Genomic DNA, 9,595 nt, shown 5'->3' with positions numbered 1-9,595 from the left:
ATCTTTAGAGGGGAAGGGAAGGAGAGAGGGAGAGAAATATCAATGTATAGTTGCCTCTCTTGCAACCCCTGCAGGCAACTGGCCTGCAACCCAGGCATGTGCCCTGACTGGGAATCGAACCACGGTTGTTTGGTTCACAGGCTCGCACTCAATCCACTGAGCTACACCAGCCAGGGCTATAATCGTTGTTTTTTAAAAAAGAGAGTCTTTGGCCACCACACCCTGAATGTGCCCGATCTCATCTGATCTTGGAAGCTAAGCAGGGTTGGGCCTGGTTAGTACTTGGATGGGAGACCACCTGGGAATATTGGATGCTGTAGACTTATAAAAAAGAGAGTTATTTGTACCCTAATTGAAAGATCGTAAGCACAAGTAAACAAAGCAATAAAACAATGCATATCTTACAAATTTCTTGGAGTGGAAAGAGAAAAGTTATTTATATATATACCTGTATATGAAAACATCTGAATATGACTTAAAAACACAGGTCTGGAGGGACACACACTTCACTGTCATGGTGTTCGTTTCTGGGGAGCAAAATAGGAATGTAAGGTGTATTGGACTCTGAAGTGTAGCCACATGCGTCTCTTCAGCACCATGGCACTTCACCCAGTTGCCAGGAATGTTGTCTGACTGCTTACGCAGGGTGCCTCTCTAGCCATTGCCCTCAGCTATCTCCCTGGGGACAGACTGAATCCAGACTGGTTTTATGCAGTACAAACACAGGTCCCCTTTGCCTCAATTTGGGACAGTTGTTAAGGACCATCCCAGCTTCAGAGCTCTCCAGGGGATGGCTACAGCCTCTGTTGCAACTGCATTTGCTTTGCATCCTGACTTCTCTCTGTGCCTAACTGCTCTCCTCTCACTCCCTTACAAATGTTGTTTCTGAAAACACTTCCCAATAAACTAAGACAAGCCAGTAAGCCAGGAAAAGTGAAATAGGGAAACTGAGACAGAGAGGTGAACAAACTGGCTGGGAAATATACTGCAAGATACGAAAAGTCACCTCCCTAGGGATAACATCTTGGCTTCAGTTGCATTTCATCTTCAGGCCCAGAAAAGTGGCAAAATCAGGTGTCTGAAGCCAGGACCAGGGCAATGACTAACAAGTCCTTTTCTTGGCATTGACCAATCAGATGAGACCGGGACCCCAAAAAAGCACACCTGGAAAACTGATGAATATTCTTCTGAAACCTTCCCCTGAGACCTCCCCTAAAATTTCCTCCTGCAAAAGAGACATGAACTCCTCGAGACAAAGGACGCAGCATGAGCTCTCCCTCTGGGGAGCAGCCCGAGCCATCCCCTTCCCTTCTTCCCCCACAGGCACATATCTCCTAAATTCTAAGGGTCCCCATGAGACTGGCAACCAGGGCAACAGTGGGCAGCAGCCGTTTGTCCCAAGCTGATTCCCTGAATGCGTCTCCAAGGCCCCCTTTCTCTGACTTCCCGGCAAGCTAAGGCAGCCCAGCCTAGGCTCTTCCTGGTTTTGCTGTGCTCAGCTTTAATTAATGGACCCTCAGAGTCACCTGGACTTCCACTGTGACATCTTTCCTACACAAAGTCAAGAATCCACACACTACAAGCCGGACCTAGGCAGACCCGCTCAGAGCCAGGCCCCCTGTCTAGTAACAAAAGCACCTGCTTGCAGATTTGTCTGAGTCTATTCCCTGGGGTAGCTGACCTATGACAATGGGGGATAAATTACTGCATGGTGGAAGGTAGGTAGGTGGGCTTTCACATGTTGTTCCCTTATGTAAATTTGAATAATCTATAAGAATCTATCACATAATTTTAAATTTGTGTTTAAATACTAACATTAAATGGAAACAATAATAACAATGTTGAGCTAACTTTTCAAAAAGGAACTCCCCCGCCCTGCATATCTTCCCCACTTCCCACCCAGCAGTCTCACTACCGTAGCAGGAGTCATTACATTTCTACATACTTCCTTGGGTGGGGGTCACACACAGTCATATTTTTGCATGGCTTGCTGTGTTGGAAAAAAACATATAATATAGCAAATATTTCTCATAAAGGTGAGTTTTCCACTCTACTATATAGATGATAAAAAAGCAAGTTGAACAGTTGAACCAGAATGGGCATTCAGAGAACTCTGGAGAGTTGCCTCAGCCTTGGGTCCAGAGCAGGTGAGTTAGTGGTGTTCCTTGAAAAAGGAAATTTCTGGAGGAAGTTTGTTTAACATCACATGGCCTCAGAGCCACGGCACCGGCACCGAGGCCCAAGGTTCTGAGCGCGAGTCCTAGTGCAGTGCACTTTCCACCAAAGAAAGTCACAATTTTGTGAAGTCTGACTGTGTTATCTGATTGGGACCCTTGTCCACGTGGGCACGGCAGGCCTCTATTCTCTGGCAAGGGCAGAGGCATTCTTGTCCTTGGAGGGGGAGGGAGTAGGAAAACCTGTTCAAAGGACCTGCTAGTCTGTGGTCACCGTGAGGAAGTGGGTGTGGTCCTCCGCTGCTCAGGAGTCTGGTCCTCCCCCATCTTTTCTCCTGAGCTCTAGTCTCAAGTTTCTCTGAGGCTGATGTCCAGAGGCTGCGGGGAAACAATGTCGTACGAGTTGCACTCTCACATCAATGAAACTCACCATTTGGAAGTCTGGGTCTCAGGTTGGCCGATGAACAATTAACCACAAGTGGCATGGTTGGAAACTTCCCTCAAAAATGAGGAACTTAAAAATGGAAGAGTCTATGTTTGTGGATTCAAGACAATTGTGCTTTATTCTGTCCCAAAGAAACTTCATGCAACCCTAAATACAGAAAATAAGTGTCAATGAAGACATGGAGAAATTGGAAGCTTTGTACATTATTAGTAGGAATATAAAATGTTACAGCCACTGTGGAAAACAGTTCCTCAAAAAATTAAAAAATAGAATTATCATGTGAGCCAGCAATCTCACTTCTGAGTATATACCCAAAATAATTAAAAGCGGTGCACGCAAGAGATTTGTTCACGCTCATAGTTATAGCAGCATTATTTACTATAGCTAAAACATGGAAGTGACCCTATGCCCACTTACAGATGAATGGATAAGCAAATGCTGTCTATACATACAACAGAATATTCTCCAGTCTTAAAAAGGAAGAAATTCTGTTGCATGCTTCAGCATGGGTGAACTTTGAGGACATCATGCTGTATGAAGCAAACTAGTCACATACAGAAATACACCATATCATTTCACTTATATGAGGTCTCTAAAGCGTTAAATTAGGAAAAACAGAAAGTCAAACGGTGGCTGTAGAGGTGGTGGTGGGATGAGGAGATGTCGTTTAATGGATACAAAGTTTGGCAAGATGAAAAAGTTCTGAAGGTTGGTCACACAAGGATGCAACTTAACATTATGAAATGTATACTTAAAATGGATAAGATGGTCAATTTTGTGTTGTACTCTTTTAAAATTAAAAAATATAAAACACGAAATGAAGATGTCAAAAGGTAAATTAGATAGAGTTGAAGTTGGAGTTAATTACTAGAAGATAGATTCGCAGAAATCACTCAGAATGAAATACAGAGAAACAAGGAGATGGTAGGAAATGTGAACGACACAATGAGAAGGTCTAACATACAGAAAACTGGGTTCTAGAGAAAAGAGAATAGGGAGAATGGAAAAGAGATATTGCTCAAAGACAAAATGTCTGAGAACTTTTCCAGAAGTGTTGTAATATATGAATCCTCTGACTCAGAAATCAGAATGAATCTCAAAGATAAAAATAAATAATAATGTAAAAGTAAAAACAAACTCATACCTACATGTTTTCTTCTTTTCCAACTCTATTAGTCTCTTTTTATTCTTCTGGTAATCTCTTCCAGAGTTAGATACTTCCATTTGTAGATGACAAAATGTCTAAGGAATCTACTTCAAATGCTGGCTCTTCCATGAATATTGCCTTTCCCTTTACTTCAATACAGAATTAAGATCTGCCCTGGCTGGCATAGCTCAGTGAATTGAGCGCAGGCTGTGAACCAAAGAGATGCCAGTTCAATTCCCAATCAGGGCATGTGCATGGGTTGCAGGCCAGGTCCCCAGTGGGGGGGTGGGGGTGTGCAAGAGGCAACCATATATTGATATTTCTCTCCTTCTCTTTCTCCTTCCCTTCCCCTCTCTCTAAAAATAAATAAATAAAATCTTTTTGAAAAGACTTAAAAGATTTTGATCCTTGTTTTTTTTATATTCCAGTTCCAGAAGTAGTTTTCACTAGAAATTATCTGAATACAGTCTTATGCTTTACAGTAGTTGTCAGTGGCCAGGCTCTAACTTCTGCAGGAACACTATACGGGATGGATTTAAAGATGGATTAAGCTATAAGGCATTCTCTAAACTGAGTGTAAGTGGATTTTATTTTCAGACAACCTTCGTAGCATGTTTTCCTGAAAACAATGCCTCACTTCAAATAAATTGAGGTTAAAATTGGGGAAAAGCTCAAGATAATATCAGTGCTAGTCCTGGTGTACGGATGAAAAGCAGCAGCCATTTACGATGATGGGCGATGGATCCCAACTGTCAGCCTTGTTAATCTTTTCCCACGTCCAAACCATCGCTAAGGAAAATCACATGTGGGGGCACACCATCCTCATGGTAGTCCCACAGAACAACCATGCCACTGGGATTTATGTTTTCACCAAGAAAGAACTGCTAGTTTTTGAAATTACCAAAGATGTGCTTGATTTGTTCTGTACCCCTGTTATAAAATGTTTTGCTCTTTCTGGTCTCTGGACTTCAAGTTTCCCTTTGATTTCATGTAATCTTTGATGTACTTCTTGTAGGCTTCTTTTGTGAAGCTGGTTTCCTGCAAATGGAGGTTCATGACAATATCCACACCAGTGATTACTGTGCTTTCAGTACCTTTGCCCTCCAGGGCTTCAGCAGAGGGATTTCCAGTAATGAGTGAGTCATCACCATTACCCTCTTTCCTACACCATCTCCCCCTCCACTTCTGGGCACAGCTCATCCGCTATCTCCCAGATTTTGTAGATGTCAGAGAACACCTCGTCATAGCTGATGCAGTTAGGTAGATGATCACAATGGCAGCTGGAAGGGGATGATAGCAGTGCTGGTGACATAACCAGAGTGCTCTCATGGGGAGGGGGATCAGGAGGAAAAGCCACAACTACATTCTTTTTTAAAAAAGATTGTATTTGTTTATTTTTAGAGAGAGGGAAAAGGAGGGAGAACTAGAGGGAGAGAGACATCAATGTCTGGTTGCCTCTCAAGTGCCCCCAACTGGGGGCCTGGTCTGCAACCCAAGCATGTGTGCTGACTGGGAATGGAACCAGTAACCCTTTGGTTTGCAGGCCATCATTTAATCCTCTGAGCCACACCAACCAGGGCTACAACTACATTCTTTATAGGAAAACTGCAGAAAACCAAAGACAAGAAAACTATATCAAAGCATCCAGAGAGCAGCCCAGATGAACAACCAGCTACTGAAGGCAGTAGGTGAATGGGTAAATAACAGTGGTGCATCAAAACAGGGTGTACATTGTACACAGTACATGGAGTATTCAGCTCTAAAAAGAAATGAACTAACAAATCATAAAGAGATATGGAGGAAACTTAAATGCATACTACTAAGTGACAGAAGCCAATCCAAAAAGGATATGAACTGTATTATTCCAAATATATGACATTCTAGAAAAACGCAAATAAATTCTGCAAAACTATGGGGCTTCTGGCTAAGATGGCAAGATAAGTAAACACAGTACTTGAAACCTCCACAAATGACATCACATTGCAACTAAACTACAGAAGAGATTGGTAGGAGTGGAGACACATAATGGGCTGATTTTACACCCACATGTTGTAGTTAAAAATTGGGAAGGGTATTTCAGCTGTGGTGTTCCCCCCTGAAGAACCAGGGATCCCAGCTCCACACCAGGGCCCCAGTCCAGGGTTCCAGTACAGGGAAGAGAAGTCCTCATAACTTCTGGCTATGAAAGCCAATGGGGACAGTGGCTAAGTGAGATGGAGGCTGCTGGAACCCCAGGCATTCTTCTTAAAGGGCCAACCACTGATTTTTTCCCCCACTCACTTGCTTGGAGCTCCAGTGCTGGGGTAGAAAAGGCACCAGGGACATACAGGGAGGAATTGAATTGTTTGGTATCAGGGTGAGAGCTGAAGAGGCAGTTTTCTCCCACACAGAGTTGTTGGCAGAGGCCATTATTCTTTTGCTGAGCCCTCTCACAGCAGAGCTGGCAGGCAGGCTCCATATCTCAGTCTCCATCAATCTGGCTAACATGGTTGGTGCTGCCCTGATGATTCCCTGAGACCCTGCCCCACCCACCTTGCCAGCCCACACAACCCCAGTAGCTTTTCCATACAAACGGCTTGTCTTGGCTCATCTGCTGACTTTCCTAAAATTTCTCAAACAAGCAGCATCTGGCTGCTGTATACTGTACCCCACACTAAGTGGCCCCAGACCCAGCACTAGTGGCAGCAAGCCTTGGTTTGCAGCTCAGCCTTTCCCCATCACCTCCAAGCCCAGTACAAATAGCAGCCCATTTTGTAGCTCAGTCTGGGTGGCCCTGGGTAGGGCACAGGAGGCAGCTGACCTTTGCCTGCACCTCCCAGGAGGCCCCAGAGCTAATCCACCCAGTGGACAGCTTCAGACCAACCAGTTCCATGAACTCAAGAGGTAGACTTGGTGGGTACCTGAGCCCCTGTGAAGCAAGTTCTACTCCATGTGGCCCACCCCCTGCATAGCAATCTTCCATGGTGGTCACAGCCAGTCCTTGAAGCTGATTGGCCATGGGGTAAAGCCCTTCCATTGATCTGCCATGAATAGTAAAGACTCAACTATGACAGGAAGGTGCACACAGCCCATGTGGATGGCATACCTCGAGTACCCAGCTTGGGTGATAGGGAAGGCTGTGCCACTGAGCCCTACAGGACATCTACTATATAAGACCACTCTACCAAGACCTGAAGACCTAGCACTTCTACCTAATGTATAGAAACAAACACAGGGAGGCTACCAAAATGAGGAGACAAATAAACATGTCCCAAATGAAAAGAACAGAACCAGGAGTTCATCATCACCAAGCCCTTATTATATGAAATATTAAAGAGACTTATCTAAGACAAAGAAGATAAAAACTACGAACAATGAAAGGACTGCAAACTCATAGTTACTAACAACCACACCTAAAACAAAAGCAAACTAAGAGAACAGCTAGATCAGGAGTGAAACCATAGAAATGGAGACAACATGGAGGGTTAGCAACAGGGGAGTGGGAGGAGGAGAAGGGGGGAGAAGGGGGGAGAAGGTGCAGAGAATAAGCAGCATAGACAGTAGGTAGAAAATAGATAGCCAGGAGGGCAAGACTAGTAGGGGAAATATAGAATATAAAGAACTTGAGACACATGGACATAAACTAAAGGGGGGAATGGTGGGGGAGGGAGTGTGTAGGGTAGAGGGGAATGAGGGGGAAAATAGGACAACTGTAATGGCATAATCAATAAAATATATATATTTTTAAAAGAGCAAGAACTCTAATAAAGGACTACATGACCATTTTTTTAAAAGAAAAGAACAGAACCAAACTCCAGAAAATGAACTAAACGAAAGGGAGACAAGGATCTACCAGCGGCAGAGTTCAAAATGATGATCATAAAGATGTGCAATGAACTTAGGGGAAGGATAGAGAGATGTAGAACTTCAACAAACAACAGATAGGAAATGTAAAAATGGAGAGAGAAAACATACAAAGGACAAGTCAGCAATGAAGAAGACACTCAATGAAATGAAGAATAATTTACAGGGTCCTGAGTGGCGTGGCTCAGTAAGTTGGGCAGCATCTCACAGACTGAAAGGCTGCTAGTTCAATTCTCAGTCGGGCATATGCTTGGGTTGCAGCCAGGTTCTCAGTTGGGGGTGTGTGAGAGGTGACTGATTGATGTTTCTCTCACACATTGATGTTTCTCTGCTTCCCTCTTTCCCTCCATTTCACACTCTCTAAAAATAAATAAATAAAATTTAAAGAAAAAAATTTATAAAGAGTCAATAGTAGAGTAGATGAAGCCAAGAATCAGATTAGTAGTTTGGAATTAAAGAAGTAAAAACCACCCAACTGGAACAGCAATAAGAAAAAAGAATTTTTTTAAAGATTTTATTTATTTATCTTCTAGAGGGGAAGGGAAGGAGAGAAGGAGAGAAATATTAATGTATGGTTGCCTCTCGTGAGTCCCCTGCTGGGAAATGACCTGCAACCCAGGCATGTGCCCTGACTGGGAATCAAACCGCGATCGTGTGGTTCGCAGGCCCGTGCTCAATCCACTGAGCTACACCAGCCAGGGCGGGAAAAAAAAGAATTTTAAAAAATGAGAATAATTTAAGGTGCCTGTGGGACAACTTCAAGCATGCCAACATTCTCAACACGGGTATGCCAGGAGAAGAGCAAGAGCAAAAAATTGAAAATCTATTTGAAAAAATAATGACAGAAAACTTCTCTAACTGGGTGAAGGAAATAGATATACAAGTCCAAAAAGTGCAGAGAATCCCAAACAAGAGGAAGTCAAAGAGGTCCACACCGAGACACATCATAATTAAAATGTGAAAAGGTAATGACAAAGAGAGAATCAAAAATTAAAAACAGAATTGCTTTATGACCCAGTGATTCCACTTCTGGGAATATATGTGAAGATCTACTTTTACTGAAATTTTCTTTTTTTATCGATGATTTATTGTTTATGCTATTACAGTTGTCTCAAATTCCCCCCCCCTTTGCCTCCCTCCACTCAGACTGGCCCCCACTTCCACAGTCAATCCACACAACATTGTCCATGTCCATGGGTCTTTTACATGAGGTCTTTCCAGAAAGTATTCAGCCATGTACTATGAAAAACAGAGACATTTATTGAAGAAGATACAAGATACAAGAAACACTATACATAGGACAATGCTGCCTCAGTCCCCTTCAAAGTAGGCACCTTCGGACTTCACACAGTTCTCCCAAATGCCACCAGCTGTCCTGTTGTATTTTCCTGAATCTCATTGACAGCCTGAATGTCCTCCCTGTCAGAGGTGATTTTAGTTTGGGTAAATGCCAGAGGTTGCAGGGTGCCAAATCTGGGCTGTATCGAGGCTGAGTCACCTGGCTGATTTGATGTTTCACCAAGAAATTCAGCACGGGATGTGATGCATGAGCAGACACATTATTGTGATAAAGCTGCCAATCACCAGTTGCCCATAGCCACGGCCTTCTGAATCATCTGAATAGTTCCTGCAGAGGAATGTTCATGATTGATTTAATATGTGATGCAGATCCATTGCTGTACTCAGTCATTTTGAATGCAATGGCCACATCAATATCACAACTAAAATATAGAACAACCATCACTCAGGAACATAAAAAATCAAGCTGAATGGAAGTCTGACAAGTATAAAAGTAAAGAAACCACATCGATCCAGACTGGCAGGAGGGATGCAGAAGCAGAATGGGCAGGTCCTCCAACCACGTGTATAAAAATCTGGGTGGCATATCTTGGGAGCAAGGGGTCCCAAACCCACACCAGGCCCCCCAGCCCATGATTCCAGTGCCAGGAAGATAAATCCCTATAATTTCTGGCTTCAAAAAACCAA

The 9,595-nt window shown here is 43.4% G+C and overlaps 1 pseudogene; it reads left to right on the top strand.

Annotated features, from left to right (window-relative positions):
• Positions 1 to 204: 204 nt before the first annotated feature.
• Positions 205 to 323, top strand: LOC118997607 (uncharacterized; annotated as a pseudogene).
• The last annotated feature ends 9,272 nt before the right edge of the window (positions 324 to 9,595 follow it).

This window comes from Sturnira hondurensis, unplaced genomic scaffold (genome assembly GCF_014824575.4).
Source record: "Sturnira hondurensis isolate 20B ecotype Veracruz unplaced genomic scaffold, ASM1482457v3 Scaffold0013299, whole genome shotgun sequence".
Classification (NCBI taxonomy): domain Eukaryota; kingdom Metazoa; phylum Chordata; class Mammalia; order Chiroptera; family Phyllostomidae; genus Sturnira; species Sturnira hondurensis.
Note: the sequence above shows the minus strand (reverse complement) of the source record. Positions and strands in the feature narration are given on the sequence as shown.